At 50.9% G+C, this 17257-nt stretch overlaps 1 protein-coding gene across 3 annotated transcripts in view; it reads left to right on the forward strand.

The window, feature by feature from the left end:
• The first annotated feature begins 13529 nt into the window (after nt 1-13529).
• The window catches only part of UBAP1 (ubiquitin associated protein 1), a 29233-nt gene continuing 25505 nt past the window's right edge, over nt 13530-17257 (forward strand). Inside the window, exon 1 of one of the 3 annotated variants that reach the window (XM_007440122.4) lies at nt 13530-13798. The gene's annotated coding sequence lies outside the window, so the exon portion shown is untranslated. Of the gene's footprint in view, nt 13799-13932; nt 14195-14251; nt 14355-17257 lie in introns of those variants that run through there. The other 2 variants (XM_025174339.2, XM_025174340.2) reach the window with 2 other exon arrangements.

Below are 17257 nucleotides of genomic sequence, written 5' to 3' on the forward strand. Positions count from 1 at the left end.
TCTCTGGTGGGAGCACAGCCTGTCAGGTTTCTTGAGGGTTCCAGAAAAAGGAAGTGGATCGGATCAAAGGTCCATTTGCAACGGCATCCCGTTCCCCGGGAAGCCCACGAGCAAGGGGATTGTGAACTCTGTTGTGAATCCATGACAAAACCCTCACTCAAAGCCAGTGGAGCCACCGCAAGGCTTTTGATAGCAAGAAATGCGGAGTCACCTTTATAAGCGCGCGGCTTTAATCTCTGAGTATTTCGGACATGCATGTTTATTATTATGTAGATAATATACTATAGCTCCTCTGCCAGCCGAAGCTTGCGCCTGGCGCTCCCAGGCTTCTCGTACAAATGGCATGATAAGATTTGGGAAGTCTGTTAGGGGGACTTCAACAAAATGGCTCACTAGGTGATAACTAGAGGCAAAAAAACCCTCCCTCCATTTACCTAGAGGGTAAAACCTTTTATCATTTTTGTCTTCCAAGGATGCCTCCAAATGCATCATGGGACACAGAAGCATTCTTGGAAATGGAGATTATGCATGCTTGAGGCTGATGCTTTGCTTTAATAGATTCTAATGTATTTCTTTTTAATTAAATGTTAAAAGAAAAATCAGGTGAGGCGTGATACCTGCCAGCCACGGAGAGGGTTGTCCCTAGACACATTGATGCTCATGTCCTGGACCCGGAGTTTGGGGTATCCAGGGCTTAATAAATAACTATTAATTTATTCCAGGGCTGGAATAAATCTGCTCGTCCTTAAGTGCCCCAATGTCCATGGGTATTTTATTAAGCTAGAGAGGTTCATGGCCAAAGGGAGACTAGAAAGGTGCAGACAAGGCCTTGTAAACAGGAACAAGCAAAATGTTACAAAAGCCATCACTTATGAATGCAAAAGAAGGAAGCCACTGGGTTTGCATCCCACCCTAAACAACAAAATAGCCAGCTACATTTTAGTCCAGTGTGTGCTGTGGATCCGGCCTGTCTGATTAATTTTGCAGTGTTTTGCAATCCCGGGAAATTATTGACCAAATTATTGTTTGGTTAATCACAGTAAGTATGTCATGCGAAAGAGCCAGCAAGTGACTGAGTGGGACCTACTTTCCACTGAGCTAATTAGAAAAAATTTAGGTTGCTCGCTTCTACCCAAAGAAAGGATTTCCGAAAACGTAATTTAGGTAGCAGTGAATTATCTTCTTTTTGGAACTGTTAGGTTGGCTTTGGAAGAGACGCTTTGGATCACCTGGGAGTGCAAATGCATCACGTCCTTGTGACTCATTTGTTTGTTTGTTGGATTTATATAGCGCTACATCTTGCAACTCAGGGCACTTCCTAACAATGATAATGTACAACAATAAAACGTCTATGGTAAATTAAATTAAAGTTAAGTTAAGTTTAATTAAAATTTAAAGCGCACAACACGGACTAGGTCACAATTAAGCCATCTGGAATAACTGAGTTTTAAATAGCTCCTGGAAGGTTAGTTGATGGAGCCAATCTTCCTTCTAAGGGGAAGCCATTCCAGACGATTAGGAGCCTCCATGCCTCATCCCGCCCAACTTTGTGTGTGTGTGTGTGTGTGTGTGTGTGTGCGCATGCGCGTCTTCAAGTCAGTCTTGACTCCTGGCAATTGTCCGGACAAGTCCCTGCAGTTTTCTTGGCAACCTTTTCAGACCAGACGTGCTTTGCCCTGGCCTTCTTCTTCCAAGGGCTGAGAGGGAAGGGCTGACACAAGGTCACCCAGCTGGCTTTGTGCCTCAGGCAGGACCAGAGCCCCCATGTCCTTGCTCCTAATCCACTACACCAAACTGACACTCCAGACCCTATTGCTTCCCCCTATCTACCTCTCTACTCACAGTTGCTCCTGGCTCAAGTATTCTCTGCCTATTTACTCACTCGGTTCCTGATTGTTACCAGGAGATTCACCACTTGAAAACTTGCAACGGCCAGCCTCTCTACTCTGCATCGGCTGGCACAGAACCCCTGTGGATGCCACATGGAAGCGGCCACGAGGCTGACCTCTTGTTCCCACCACAACCAACTGGAACTGCCCACTAAGGAAGGAGCAGAACCATCATAAGAAGTGCTTCGACTTCCAACCTCTTCCTGGGTGATGGCATCGAAGGCCACCAAGAGGTCCAAAAGGACTGTAAGGTTTTGTAGCCCAGAATCTATACTTTCCAGTGACACTCTAGACCAAGGTTTTTTCCAAAGAAAATTCAGCTTTTATTTTGGCCAAGAGAAAAGCAGGGTGGACCACTCTCTGTCCGACTGGCAGAGGGAAGACAGAGAACAGCCACACCCTAAAACAGTATACAACAGCTTTTATACCTTTTTGTCATCAGGAAGCATCTAGGAGGAGGGCCACACACACAAGTCTGCCCGCCTTCTAAGGTTGACATAACAGTTTAAGCAGCATAAACTAATAGTCAAGTCTCTAGTCCTCACTTGTTCCAGGGGTTCCTCATATGCAGAGGATGTGGTGGTATTGTGTGGTTAGAGGCAAGAGCAGGTGCAAAAGTTCATGCATGCTCAGGAAATGTGTCTAGGAGCTGGGAGGAGGAAAGGGGAAAACTGCAGACATTTCCCCTTTTCAGGACCTCTGATACGAGCAAGCAAGACATTTGGCCTTTAGCTTAACCACATATTCCCATTTCTTTTTGCAACTCTGCAAACTGTTAAAATGTCCTTTTACAATGAGCATAACTTTATATGCTTAGCACCTTATAACTTTAGCATCTAGACTGACCCTTAGCCACACAATCACTAGGTCAGCAAAAGCCTCAGGTACAGAAGCAAAGAAACAACAGGCCGTTAACGCTCCCTATGTCAGGTTCAGCCAGCATGGTGCTTCGAGGAAAGCTTGCCGCTGCGCCGTGCTAACTCCGCTACTGGCTGCTAGCCGAGGAAAGAGGAACTGAAAGCGCGGCTGATTAATGGGCCACCTGCGCCTAGCCAAACGGGAAAACCGCAAAGCGGAAGCTTTGACTTTACACTGATAAGCGGCGCGAGCTAACAATGAGCGGGGCCGCGGGCAGCGAAGCGAGATCACCGCGCAAGCCAGAAGCCTTGGGTGTTGCACGTAACTGGAGGAACCCAAGGGAACCAACCCACGCTGGAGGGGACTACCAATCAAGGACAATGGGACCCGGGCCGAACCTGCCATTCTGGGCACATAAGGGGGACTATTGGGGGGCTGATAATCCGCAGCGGTAACACAATCGTGGGGCGAAAAACGCGGGAAGGGGGAAGTATAAATGAGCAATGTAAATGTGCCAAGCCAGTCCTGGCTTTGTAACTGTTACGTTACGCATGAGTAAACCTTTTTTGTGAACCACACGTGTCACGGGAGTTTCTCTTGTCGAACGGGGCAAATCTTACATAAAGCCAGGACTAACCACTAACGCTACCAGGTACCACTGAGGAGTGCTTCTCTTTTTCAACCACAGGCATGGCCAGCGACGAGGAATCCGTTGGTCAGTTGGAGCACGAGGAACCCGGACTCGCGGAGGCGATGGCGGACCCACCCTGGAGTGACGGGATGGGGGCCAGGGCCGGGGACCACCGCCGGAGCGGTGGTCGATGGGCGTGAACCAGGGGCCAGACAGCTCGGGGGTCACGATGACCTGAGGCTCGGGGGCCCGGAACTGCGAATGGGATGAGAAATTCGCCCAGCTGGAGGCGAGGATCGAGCAGCGCCTAGACTCCATGCAGGCGATGCTCCAAACCTTACTGCTGGGAGCGGCGCCGCTGGCGGCGAGCGATGGCACGAACAACAGGGGTGGCAGCCCGGTACCCCAACTGGCACCAACGCCAGCGCCCTGGTCGGTGGACCGATGGGCGGCAGACGCCTTGAGGCTTCGAGGCATAACCGGGAAGTTCTCGGGGGATCCCAAGCAGCTGTCTCACTTCCTGACGCATGTCTGGAGCTTCATGAAGAGGGGGGGGTCACAAGTTCACTAGGGACGAGGACAGAGTCTCCCATGTGGCCGAGCTGCTGGACAGCCAAGCGGCTAGCTGGGTGATCAGACTGTACGATGCCAACGCAGCGGAACTGAGGAGTTTCCCGGACTTCATGCAGGCGCTCCAGGACAGGTTTGAGGACACATTAAGCGCCAAGTGGGGCGAGGACGACATCCTGCAGTTTAGGCAGCAGGATAACTCTGTGTCCGAGTACACATTGGAATTCCAGAGGCTGGTGGAAAAACTCACGGACCGGCCAAAGTCCCTGAGGGTGAAGTACTTTAAGAGGCGGCTCAATCCGGAGATCCTGGAACGGACGCTGGGTCGGGATGACCCGTCCATGGTGAAGGATTGGATCTGGCTGGCCAGGACGGCGGAGTCGGCATGGCGGCAGATCCAACAGAGCACGAGGAGGCGGGGCCAGGCGAGAGACCGGCCGAGGGAGAGACCCCCAGAGGAAAGGCAGAGCAGCCAGCGACAGCCCACGGGGGGGCGAGAGGCAACTAAAGCCCCGAACCTGTGCTTCAGGTGCGGAGGACGAGGCCACCGGGCGGCGCAATGCCCGACGGAGCAGGAAGGAGCCCCACCCCGTCCCGAGGTCAAGCCACTGCGTCCCTCCGGGAAGCGGGTGGGCGATCGATCGCGGAAGAGTGCAGTGGCAGGAGTGACCGAACAAGGCCAGCTGGGGTGGTCTACCCCTGAGACAGCGTCTCCAGAGAGGAATCAGAGCCTGCGGGAACCGGGGCGCACTCGCACTGAACGGCGTCCCAGTGCAAGCCAGGGAGCCGAGACACGTGGACCCAATTGGTGATGAGGACTGCCCCCCTTCGGGTGAGGATACGCATCCTGGGGGTGAGGTCCAGGGGGGAGGCACAGCTGCGGGCGCTGCTGGATTCAGGCTGCACACACTGCCTGATGCACCCAGCTGTGGTCTCAGGGCTTGGCCTGCAGCTGCTACGCCTCCGAGAGCCCATCGCATTCAGCCAGCTAGACAGCTCGCTAGCGGGGGGGGGGGGCGGCTCAGTACTACACTGAGCTGGTCCAAATGACGATCGGGAGTCACCGAGAAGAACTGAGGTTCGTGGTGGTCCCGATCGCTGACTATGCGGTGGTGCTCGGCTTGGCATGGCTGCGGCGGCGGAACCCGCATGTCGACTGGACGGCAGAGGCAGTGCGGTTCAAGGACGAGGAGCCGGTAAAACGTGAGGGCAGGCGGAGCCGACAAGCGGCGGCGATCGGAGGCGCGGCCGCAGACGGGCAGGCAAAGGATCCGAGGCACGGGGAGGCGAGGCAGGAGCAGACCGAGGCTGGAACCCGGGCAGCGGCAGCAGTAACGGCGACTCCGGAAACCCGAGGGCCCGCGGCGATACTGAGGCGTATGCAGGCAGTGGTGGCCAGCAGGATGGCAGCGGAGCACGGGCCGGGACCAAGAGAAACCACGGTGACCAGCGGCATCCTGAGGCAATACCGGAGCCTGGCGGTGGCATTCAGGAAGAAAGAATCCAACCAGCTCCCACCACACCGACCCAATGACTGCGCCATCGAACTAGAGCCAGGGGCAAAACTGCCCAAGCCGAAAATGTACTCCCTATCAATGAAGGAGATGGCCGCCCTTCGGGAGTTTATAGACAAAAACCTTGCGTGGGGATTCATCCAACCCGCGAAGTCACCGCTTGCGGCCCCGGTACTATTCCGGGAGAAGAAGGACGGCTCGCTTCGGATGTGCGTGGACTACCGGGGGCTGAACGCAATCAGCACCGAGTACAACTACCCTCTCCCCTTGATGAAGGACCTGCTATCGCACCTATCCAAAACTGGACTTGCACGAAGCATATTTCAGGGTTAGGATCCGTGCAGGAGATGAATGGAAGACTGCGTTTAATACCCCGCTCAGAAGCTACCAATTTTCTGTGATGCCGTTCAGATTAAAAGGGGCCCCGGGGGTGTTTATGCAGCTAATAAATGAGGTGCTGCACGATCTACTCTACCGGTGCGTCCTGGTCTACCTGGACGACATCCTAATCTACACTGAGACCCTAATGGAGCACGTGAAACTGGTGCACACAGTGCTCCAGAGACTGTTGAGGGCGCAGCTATACGCGAAACTCTCAAAGTGCAAGTTTCACCGGGAGCAGCTAGACTACCTCAGCTACCGTATATCCAGTCGGAGGATTGAGATGGACCCAGTGAAAGTGAAGGATGTCCTGGGCTGGGAAGCACCGCGGACCCAGAGGCAACTCCAAAGCTTCTTGGGATTTGCGAACTTCTACAGACAGTTCATCCCGAACTTCGCCCAAGTCGCTCTCCCCCTAACAGACTTGCTAAAAACCAAGGGCAGCAGGAAGCCTCCCAAACCCAGCATGGTGCTCACGTGGACCACGGAATGCCAGGGGGCGTTTGAGGACTTAAAGCGGCAGTTCACGCCAGAGCCGATCCTGCACCACCCCGACCCGGATCGGCAATTCATCATCCAAGTAGACACGTCGGACGTAGCAACGGGGGCGGTCCTGCTACAGCCCAGTCCGGAGGGGCCCTTCCACCCGTGCGCCTATGCCTCCCGCAAATTCACCGAGACGGAGAGAAGGTGGATGGTATGGGAGAAAGAGGCATATGCGGTCAAGTGGGCCCTAGCCATGTGGAGGCACTTATTGGAGGGGGCAGCTGAGCCGTTCGAGGTGTGGACAGACCACAAGAACCTCGAGGCCCTGAAAACCCCACGGAGGCTATCCCCCAAATAGGCATGTTGGTCCCAATACTTTAGGAGATTCAATTTCACCCTAAAACACATCCCCAGGAAGAGGAATTTCCTGTCAGACGGGCTGTCTCGCATGCCCCAGCACGCCAGCCTGCGAGAGGAAATCGTGGACTCTATCATCCCCGCCAGCAGGCTGGCTGCACCCAGAGCCAGACCAAGAGAGAGCTGCGGGACGCAGTGCCTGAGGTAAAGCAGGGGTTTGCGGAAGCGGCGAAGCGGGACACCTGGCTCAAGCAGAACCTGGACGCACTGACCAGCCAAGGGGATTTGTGGTGGCATGAGGGAAAGCTGTACGTGCCCGAAGAGTGCCGGCGGAGGGTCATGGAAAGAGCCCACGACAGCCGGAGTGCGGGGCATTATGGCTTCGTGAAAACGCTCCATTTAATTCGGCGGCAGTTCTGGTGGCCAACGCTCCGGAAGGACATGGAAGCGTACTCGGGGGGTTGCCCAGTGTGCGCAGCGGCGAAGGGGGGCAAAGGCAAGCCCAGGGGGCTACTCCAGTCGGTGGCGGACCCCGATGGCCCATGGCAAGAGATCGCCATGGATTTCATAGTGGAGCCACCGGAGAGCAAGGGGAAGACCGCCATTTGGGTGGTCATGGACTTGTTCTCCAAACAAGCACACTTTGTAGCATGCCGGCAAATCCCCACGGCAGAAAGGTTGGCAAGGCTGTTCGTGCAGCACATCTACCGGCTGCACAGCGCGCCCCGACGGATCGTCAGCGATTGGGGTGCCAATTTCTTCACGTGGTTCTGGAGGGAGTTCCTGAAGCGGGTAGGAACGCAGCCAGCCCTTTCCTCCGCGGCGCACCCGCAGACGGAGCCATGGAACGCCTGAACGGGGGGCTCGAACAGTACCTGCAGTGCTACGTGGGGCACCAGCAGGACGATTGGGCGGAGCTACTGCCGTTCGCGGAAGTAGCCTACAACAACACTGTCCACAAAAGCACCGGCTTCTCCCTGTTCAAAGTGGCCACCAGGCGAGACTTCGTTCCCATGCCGGAATTGCCTCAGCCGGCATCCCGAATAGACTCTCTGGACTCCTGGTTCGCCCAAATAGACGCCACGAGGCAGGCGGCGCACGCAGCGCTGCAAGGGGCCAAAGCCGAATATAAAAAACACGCGGACCGCAAGAGGCTCCCCGAGTGGCAGTGGAAGGTGGGGGACCAGGTGTATTTATCGACTAAAAACCTAAAGACGCACCAGGCTTCGAAGAAGCTCAGCCTGAGGTTTGTGGGGCCGTTCCCCATCGCGGAGATCATCAATCCGGTAACCGTCAGGCTAACGTTCCCCAAAAGCCTCGGGAAGATCCACCTGGTGTTCCACTGCAGCTTATTGAAGCTGTACCAGCCGGGGAACGCCTGGCACAAGGCAGAGGCGGCACCGGCACCCATCATGGTCGGCAGGGAGCAGCACTTTGAGGTTAAACAGATACTGGACGCCAGGAGGCAGAAGGGACAGGTCCAGCTGCTAGTGCAGTGGAAACATTTCCCCAAGTCCCACAGCGAATGGGTAAGCAAAGCCCATATAAAAGCGCCGAACCTAGTGCGGGACTTTTACAATAGATACCCAGGAAGCCAAAATAAAAAAAGGGGGGGTCTATTTTCAGGGGGTAGTATGTCAGGTTCGCCCGGCACGGCACTTCGAGGAAAGCTTGCCGCTGCGCCGTGCTAGCTCCGGTACCGGCTGCTAGCCGAGGAAAGAGGAACTGAAAGCGCGGCTGATTAATGGGCCACCTGCGCCTAGCCAAACGGGAAAACCGCAAAGCGGAAGCTTTGACTTTACACTGATAAGCGGCGCGAGCTAACAATGAGCGGGGCCGCGGGCAGCGAAGCGAGATCACCGCGCAAGCCAGAAGCCTCGGGTGTTGCACGTAACTGGAGGAACCCAAGGGAACCAACCCACGCCGGAGGGGACTACCAATCAAGGACAATGGGACCCGGGCCGAACCTGCCATTCTGGGCACTTAAGGGGGATTATTGGGGGGCTGATAATCTGCAGCAGTAACACGATCGCGGGGCAAAAAACGCGGGAAGGGGGAAGTATAAATGAGCAATGTAAATGTGCCAAGCCAGTCCTGGCTTTGTAACTGTTACGTTACGCATGAGTAAACCTCTTTTGTGAACCATACGTGTCACGGGAGTTTCTCTTGTCGAATGGGGCAAATCTTACACCCTACAGGACCACGAGGGATGCACTGCCCCCATCCAAGTGCCAGCAAGGGTCATCCACTAGAATGACCTGTGCTGCCTCTGAACCATGCGCAGATCTGAAATCAGCCTGAAAAGGGTCTAGATCAGTGTTTCTCAAACTTGGGAATTATTTTGTGGACTTCAACTCCCCAACCAGCATGGGAGTTGAATTCTGGAATTTGAGGTCCACACATCTTAAAATTGCTGAGGTTGAAAAACTCAAGGTTGTTTGGAGCCAGATTCCCACCACTTGCCCTAAAATGTTGGCTATTGGGTGATAGTTAGCAAACACTGCAGGATCCAGAGATAGCCTTTTAGGGAAGGGGTGCACCCCCATTTCAAGGCTGTGGACATTATCCCTTCCTGAAGCGAAGCATCAGCCTGCCAAGCCCAGCTCATCACATCCCTGCCTGTCCCCATAGACAGGGGACAAGTGGCAGGGGTCATGCCAGAAAGCACCATCTTCACTGCCTTGGAGTCGATAGGCCAACGTGGCCAAACACTGCACCCATCACCAGTTTGGATTCTGCCCGTAAGGAGTCAAGACCTCAGTGGATCTGAGCAATTTTATTAGCAAAGCACTGGGCAATATATTCTTTGTTATAGTGGCAATTCTGTATGCAGGAATTACACAGTTGCTTGAGCAAAATGCTGCAGCTTGGTGGCTGAGGAGAGTCACTGACTACAGGCATATCCTTATTCTGAAAGAGATCTTCCCCCTAATCCTTGAGTGATGAACCCAGCGAGGACATTCCCACCCTATTCAGTTACAGTTGGCACCAAGCCTCAGAGCTTTTTAGCATCAGCTTAGGACATATCGGATCACTGAGGCCTGTGATGACCTACAGTGCGTTTCTGCCTTAACGGTATTGCCGTCCAGCCTTCTCAGAGATCTAAAGAGTTTATGGCTTCAAGTATATGATTTCAGAGATTTTTTTTGTAACTGTTTTTAATTCTTATTTTTAATCGTACTAAATTGCATCCCCCTGTTGTCCTTTTCACCATACCAACATGGGATATAAATAGAGTGGCTTTGTAAGCATCTATTGCACATAACTTTATGGCATTAGAATAATTCAAATGGTGTTGTATCTTTGTGCAGTTCACACAGGGCATGGCAAGGAGGGAGCCTGGTTTAATTCCCATTATTTCCAGCCATTAAAAAAGCATAACAGGGCAGCAAGACCAACAACAAAGAGTGGTACACCTGCCATGATTGAGGGCAATGTGGAGCCCTAAAAGATCGATCCTTCCTTCCTTCCTTCCTTCCTTCCTTCCTTCCTTCCTTCCTTCCTTCTTTCCTTCCTTCCTTCCTCCCTTCCCCTCCCCCTCCCCCTCCCCCTCCCTCCAGCCCTTTGCAGTGGCCACAGAGAAGACAATGCCAGGATTAAGAAAAATGCCAACATACAGTTTGCTGCATGCTTGCTCAGAAGGAATCTGAGTTGCAGCAAATGAGGGGGTTAAAAGTTCCTTTTGATTGGTGTGCAGCCAATCTGCCTTGTCAGATGAGGGGTAAGAAAGGATAAGACATTGTGATAAATTTGCCTGGATGTTGAAGGCCATTTTCAGCAAGTGGATTGACCTGTCAGAAAACAATACAGTAATTCAGGGAACAAAGACAGAGAAGAGTGTGCATGATCTTATGTGCAAAGGTTAATCTGGCTGGCTGGGGATCTGCTCTGCGAGAAAGCTTGCGCTGTGCTGTGCTGTACCTCAGTCTGAACAAAGAGAGATCCTTTGGGTGGTGGCATGTCTGCCCAGATGTGTTGGCCCAACACCCTAACGTATGACTAACTGAACTATGGTTTACTGGATAAACCCAATTACGTGGCTTTGCTGAAACAAAGTAACCATAAAACACTGAGTTGGAAGGGATCTTTGAGGTCACCTGGTCCAATCTTTTACTCAATCCAGGATCCCCTTGAGAACTGCTGACAAAGACCTCCAAGAAAGGAGAACTCATCATTTTTTGTGGCATTTTTCTGTTCCATTGATGCATCATATTTTGGTGCTGACTAGTCATGAGTCCTCACATACTCTGGCTGATTAACTTAAAATGGATGACCAATTTCCATTAATTAGGACTTAGGGGATGTTGATGATATCAGAAGACTCACTGAAGTGTTCAAGAGCACATTTTGGGAGGAAGAATGCTGAGGGGCCAACCAGCAAGGAAACTGTATGGAAATCCTCCTGCAAAATGTGTCTTACTTCATCTATTATCAGTGTTTTTTAAACTTGGCAACTTTAAGATGTGTGGACTTCAATTCCAGAATTCTGCTGGCTAGGGAATTCTGGGAGTTGAAGTCCACACATCTTAAAGTTGCCAAGGTTGAAAAACACTGATCTGTATCACTACAGTTGTAACTTATCCAAGGTGAGATAATTCGCTACTGAATTTGACTAAGTTCCCACACTGGTTTAATAGGGTTTGTGTAAACTCCCCATTGAAATTTGCAAACTATAGCTTATGGATGTTGTTTGCACCACCAACAGTAGTTTGTTCAGCAACCACAGTTCAATATTATGGTTTAACACATGTTTTGAGGCCAAAGGAACATCCTACTCCCATCTTTTCAAAAAACAAAAAATGACAAACAGAAACTTGATAGATGAATTATTTTGAGTAATTTTACCTCAAACTGTGAGCATTTTCCTTTATGAAGCATTTAACTCTTGCAAACTGTACCAGACAAACATACATAAATGCTGACCACATTGTTCCGTTTTGAGTAAGCAATGTTGCACAGGGTGCACCATTGGGTCAATAAAATATATTTATTAATTCATTTGCTTACAGAGTCTCAGGATGGCAAACATCCCAAATACAACTCCCAAATAACCATCATAACAGAGTATTGATAATGGAACAGAAATTATTCTGTTCTTATTTCTAATAATAGAAAATAAGACAAAGGCTAGAGACAATCCATGCTGCGCATCTTAAAACTCCAAATGCTCTTTGAAAGAGCTGGGTCTTTGTTGCTTTGTGGCAAAGTGGGGTTGTGGGAGTGATATTTATTTCAGGACCTTCCAGAGAGCCAGGACAGTTGTTCCTGAGTCCAGGACCCAGAACACCCCTTCACGGAATGATTAAACAGGGTGGTAAATTCTTTCTGGAGGAGTCGTTACCATAAGTAGCCTGGACTAAGCCATGTAGGGCTGCATAGGTTATTTATTGATTTACCTGATTTATATAGCTGCCCATCTCACATACACGACTCTAGGCGGCTGCAGCCAATACCCCCACCTTGAACTGCCATTTATTTATTAGATTTATATGGCCATCCTTCTCCTACAAACTGGGCAGTTAGAAAGCATCAATATAACAATAGAGGGTTGAAAATAAGTACGCCGCAAGAATGAAAGTGAAAGGCAGCCAAGGATAACCATCCGCAATGAATGAACAATCTCTCACAAGCTCACCTCACCTCTGGGCCCCCATGCCCGGGAGAAGAGCCAGGTCTTAAGGGCATTTCAAAAGACTAGCAGGATCAGGAGGAACGATGCTCCACGGGGCATGTGCAGCCACAGAAAAGGCAAGCTTCCAAGGTCCCACCTGTCAGCCCTTCAAGGTAGACCAGACTAGGGAACAAAAGTCATGCATGCTAATCCTACTTTTATCATAAGGCTACAACAACAGAATCCTGCAAGCTGGAATGCGCTTCCCCCCTCCCTCCCTCCCTCCCCGTGAGAACCAGGGAGGGTCTTCTCTGAGACGCTTTCTCATTCGGGTTTCTTTTATCTGACTGCTGTCTTGGTTGCGGCTCTTCCTCCTGTTCCTCAGGGTTATTCCTCCTGCCCATTGCATCACCAGACGACACTCTGTAACGCCACCGGGAAGATGCCCCTCCCGCCAGACCTGATGCAACCAAGGTGTGCAACCAGAGATGCAGCTGTGAGGCGGGTGGTGACATAAATCCATGTAATAAATATACGGAAATGAAATATGTGGGAACAAGCAGTAGCCAATGCTGTGCCTGTCCCATTGCTGTCACGCCGCAGTGGTTTCCAAGGGAAGCTCGAAGTAGAGTGCCTGGGCGTAATCTAGCATGGAAGTAATGCAGATGTGGAAAGAGCTCCTTGCTCTGCAAAGGGCTACGCCTGGCGCTTGTTCCTCCATCACCAACATTGTCCAGAGAGAGCAAACCCAAGATCTGAATGGGAAAAGGAAAGCTTCCCAAATTTAGTTTGTCCTCCTCCATCCTGAGAACCTTTAAACTCAGGGAGAAAAAAAATCCTAAGTTTGTTTTAGTTTACAGCCTGGTGAGTAAGTACTGGAGGAGGAGCTGAAAGCCCCCCAAGTGGCCTGGTGGCTTTGGGCCAGGCCCTCCGTCTCAGCCTGCCCTACTCCACAGGGTTGTTGTTCTGGGGAAGAGTGGCAGGAAAGGCCACTCCTATTGGAAAGGCAGGATGTAAATCTGAAGTCTAGGCTTATAATATAACCCATTATTCCTTTTTTTCCCAAATCCAACCGGTTCTGCTTTTTTGGAGCTTCAGGGGGGAAAAACCCTAAAGGAGCCTCCGCCAGCTTCTTGTAGGAGGGCTGGACCACACTTCCCATCATTCCCTGCGAGTGAGGGGCGTTCCCCGCCTGCAACGCTTGTCCGACTGAAGACCCGCCCGCTTCGCCTGCCCTTCCAGCACTTATTGGCACCTTCCGTGTCGCGTGACCGATTTCGTGACGCAGCACAGCGCCGTTGGAGGCGGAGGCGGAAGAGGCGGGGCGGAGCCGGGACGGAGAGACAAGATGGCGTCGCCCCATTACCGAGGAGCGTCTGGAGGTGGGAGCCGGTGGGCGGTCGTCGTTGGTCGGGACGTGTAACTCGGAGACGCCGCGCCGTTGAGGAGAAGGAGGAAGAGGAGCCGCCATAGGGCCTGAGGCGGAGCCGCCGCCGCCGCGGTGAGTAGGCCAAGCGCCGGGCCTCCCTCGCTTCCCGGGCGCCACTGAGGCGAAGGGCCGCTCTGTCGTCATGGAGGGGCCGCGGTGTATGCGCAGGCGCAGTGCGCCCGGGGGTGTGTGACGCCGCCCCCTCGCCCTGGGGTCGTGAGAATCCGGCTCCGCTGCGGCCTTTCCTTCGGCCGGCGTCGCCTGGAGCCCCGCTCAGCGCTGCCGGAGCGCGCAGGGCCCGACGAGGCCACCGCCGACCGGCCTGGTCGTGCCCCGGCCCCCTGGATCCAACCCCCCCGGTTGAGGTTGGACTCGCTGCCTCGGTGGAACTTCGCCGGCCCTTGAATGAGCCTCTCGCCCAGGAGCAGCGGCCCGGCCGATCGCAGCCGGAGCAGCCCCGCTGAGAAGGTGGCTCCCCTTGCCCAGGGCAGACCACAGCGGGTGGGGCCCGTTTCTGGGGCTCCCCTCCTGCTTCGGGGGAAGAGAGGTCCGGGCGACAGACGGGAATTTCCAAAGCGTAACCTTGGAAGGGTGGACTAAGAAGAGGAAACGAACGGGTTACTTCCTGGTTTGTTGTGATTAAAATGCTGGAGTGTCCTGATTGTTGGCAGAATGCGCCTTGTCCCCGCCCTCAATAGCTGGTCCTGAGGAGACCATTTCCTTGGATCTGGCTTGCTGTTTGGGAGTGGTAATAAAGGTCTGTTTAGCAGGGGTCTTATGTGGCTTGCAGCGGCTAGAAATGGGAAAGCTCGTTGTACGCTTAGGACCAGCAATAAATGTTATAGCCTGACATTTTAATTACTAGGCCAAATCATTCTTGCTTTAGAGATAGGTTGGACTGGGTGTCTCCAAGTCTTATACTGGTCTTTATGTTCTCTGATTGGTATGCCTGTCTTTGGGACATAGGCAAGGCAGTATCTGACAAATGATTGCCCCCCCCCCCCCGCCAAAACTTCACTATTTCTTCTAGAAGAATAGATGTGGTTTTGTTGGGGTAGGAGGTACTGGGCCTGTAAGTCTTCGGAAACAAAACTCACATTTTTGGTGAGGTCTTGAAATATGTAAACCTCCTATAATGACACATAATCTTTTTTTATTTTATAGTGTGGGTTATAAGGGAAGTTGTATTGTGGTATTTTAATATATTATACTCTTCCTTTTTCTTACTTTTTGGGATGGGCACCAGTAGAAACTCTGGATTCAATCAGTAATGATCTGTTGAGTAATATTCAGCTAAAACTTCCTATGAGTCATTCTTGGTTAATTTGGTGCTCTACTTTTCCCAGACTTTTGGTATTAAGTTTTCACACAAAATTACCTGTTAAACACATTTTTCTGCCAATTTTTGTTTAAATAGTTTTAATAATTTAAAATGTTGTGGTTACTTGGGGAAAAAATGGCAGATAATTACTATGCCTAAAGCATAGTTTTCAAGTTATGACCATTTGACCATTCGTTCAGTGACCATTTGAAGTTACAACACTGCTGAAAAAATGGACTTATGACTGGTCCTTGAAGTTACAGCTGTTGCAGAGCCCCTGCAGTCATGTGATCATGACCTGGGCACTTGGCAACCTGTTCACACAACCAGTTGCCAAGCACCCCATGATCACCATTTGCAACCTTCCCTGCTGGCTTCCCACAAGCAAAGTCAATGGGGAAACTGGCAGAGGAAGTCGCAAGTCACTTAGGTAAGTCTCCCCCACCCACTCTGGCTTTTCTTCACTTGCATGCACTGTATTGTCCTTCCCCCTTCACTCACACTGTGCCCTCTTTCCTCTTCGCTTGCTAGCATGCACCAGCACCCTTCTTCCCCCTTGGTCACACGCACTGCACCCCCTTTGCACTGCAGCTTTGGGGCTTTGCAGGAGGAAAGCTTTGCAGAGTACACACCGGAAGTGCCCCTGGAGAGTCCTTCAGCACCCAGAAGCGCGCCCTGGAGTGCTCTTTCAGCGCTGGAAGTGCCCCTGGAGAGTCCTCAAGCGAGGGAAGGAGGGCAGGAGGGCACTGGTGCGAGTGAGCGAAAGGGGAAGGAGGGCCCTGGTGCGTGTGAGTGAGGGAAGGAGGGGTAAGAAGCCTTAGAGCTGTAGCATGGCAAGCAGCCCCAGGGCCACGTGGTTCTGGGGCTGCTTGTCATCCCACGAGTCAGGGTGCAGGGTGGCCAAAAGGGCAGAGATTGTGGGGAGATAGGCAGTGGAGGAAGTTGGAGTCAGTCCCTAATCTTACTAGGCTCAAGGCTAGGAGGGATCAAGCCTGAAATGGCTTGGATTGGGGTGGGTCCTCAGCTAACAACTGATGGAATTCGCTTAACGACAGCAATGGGGAGTGCTGGAATTGCAAATCGCTAAGCGATGCAGTCACTTGATGTCTCACTTTATGACCGCATAGCTTAGTGATGGAAATTCCAGTCCCAATTGTGGTTGTAAGTCGAGGACTACGTATATGGTAGCATTTAAGCCTAATGATTCTTGCTATGTAAGTGTGTAGAAAGATGGAGAATTTTTAGTTTGGGGTTGCAGAAGACAACCGGGTAAATAAAAGAGGACCAAAGCATTCATTTTCATGGATTCTTGCAAAGTATACAGTATACAGATACTAATACAATTAAAATATGATGCTCTATTAAATATTGGAAGATTATAGAAAATTTTGACCTTCATCAAAACTTATGTTTAAATTCAGAGGTGAAAAGGCTTGCTGTCTTGTGACAGATTCCAGGAACTGTAAAGTAAGGCTTTTAAATAGGGAAAATGTTATCACTTATCTGTGGAATGACCCTTGCAAAAGTGTACTGTGTTACTGAAGGTATTAGAAGGGGAAAAAAACTCCTCAGAATCTGAATAGTACACTCCATTTATTTCAAAGTATGTCCTGCTGATTTTATTCAGTCTTTCAGCTATTGAGGAGCTATAATTAAGATATTTAAACTTTCCTAAACAACTTGAGCGTGAACATTTTTATAATACCATACATTATTTCCAATGTAGAAATGTCTGCATTAACAACCAAAAGACACTTGCAGGTTATCAGTAGGATAATTATCATTGTACTTCAGTTCCATCTGACTTTCTGGTTTATAGTGCTGCTTGCGTGTTTATAAATTTTCTGCATAAATAAATATGCTGCCCACTCCCTTAATGGTTTTGGACACCTTACAGATAAAAGCCCTATATAAATAAATGTGGTTTTAGGCTTCTCCTGAAGTTATATTTGCTTGAAACTCAAAATAATAATGCCCATTAAATTAAGCCATAGGCCACAAAATTACATGTAATACAGTGGTATTTAAAGTATTGCACAATTCCTTGTTGCCGCTGAAATTTACTTTTATGCTTTTCTTTATTTTTCTATTGATAACAATTGGAAAAATAGACTTCCAAAATGTTTAGTGGAAGAGATGAAGAGACTTCAGAATGTAGATTATGTAACATTTACACACATGAACAAGTTTTGGAAGTTTATGATAAATTC

The sequence above is a fragment of the Python bivittatus genome, unplaced genomic scaffold (assembly GCF_059951505.1).
Source record: "Python bivittatus isolate LINGU-HERP-01145 unplaced genomic scaffold, Pbiv_v1 ctg000570_np1212, whole genome shotgun sequence".
NCBI lineage: Eukaryota > Metazoa > Chordata > Lepidosauria > Squamata > Pythonidae > Python > Python bivittatus.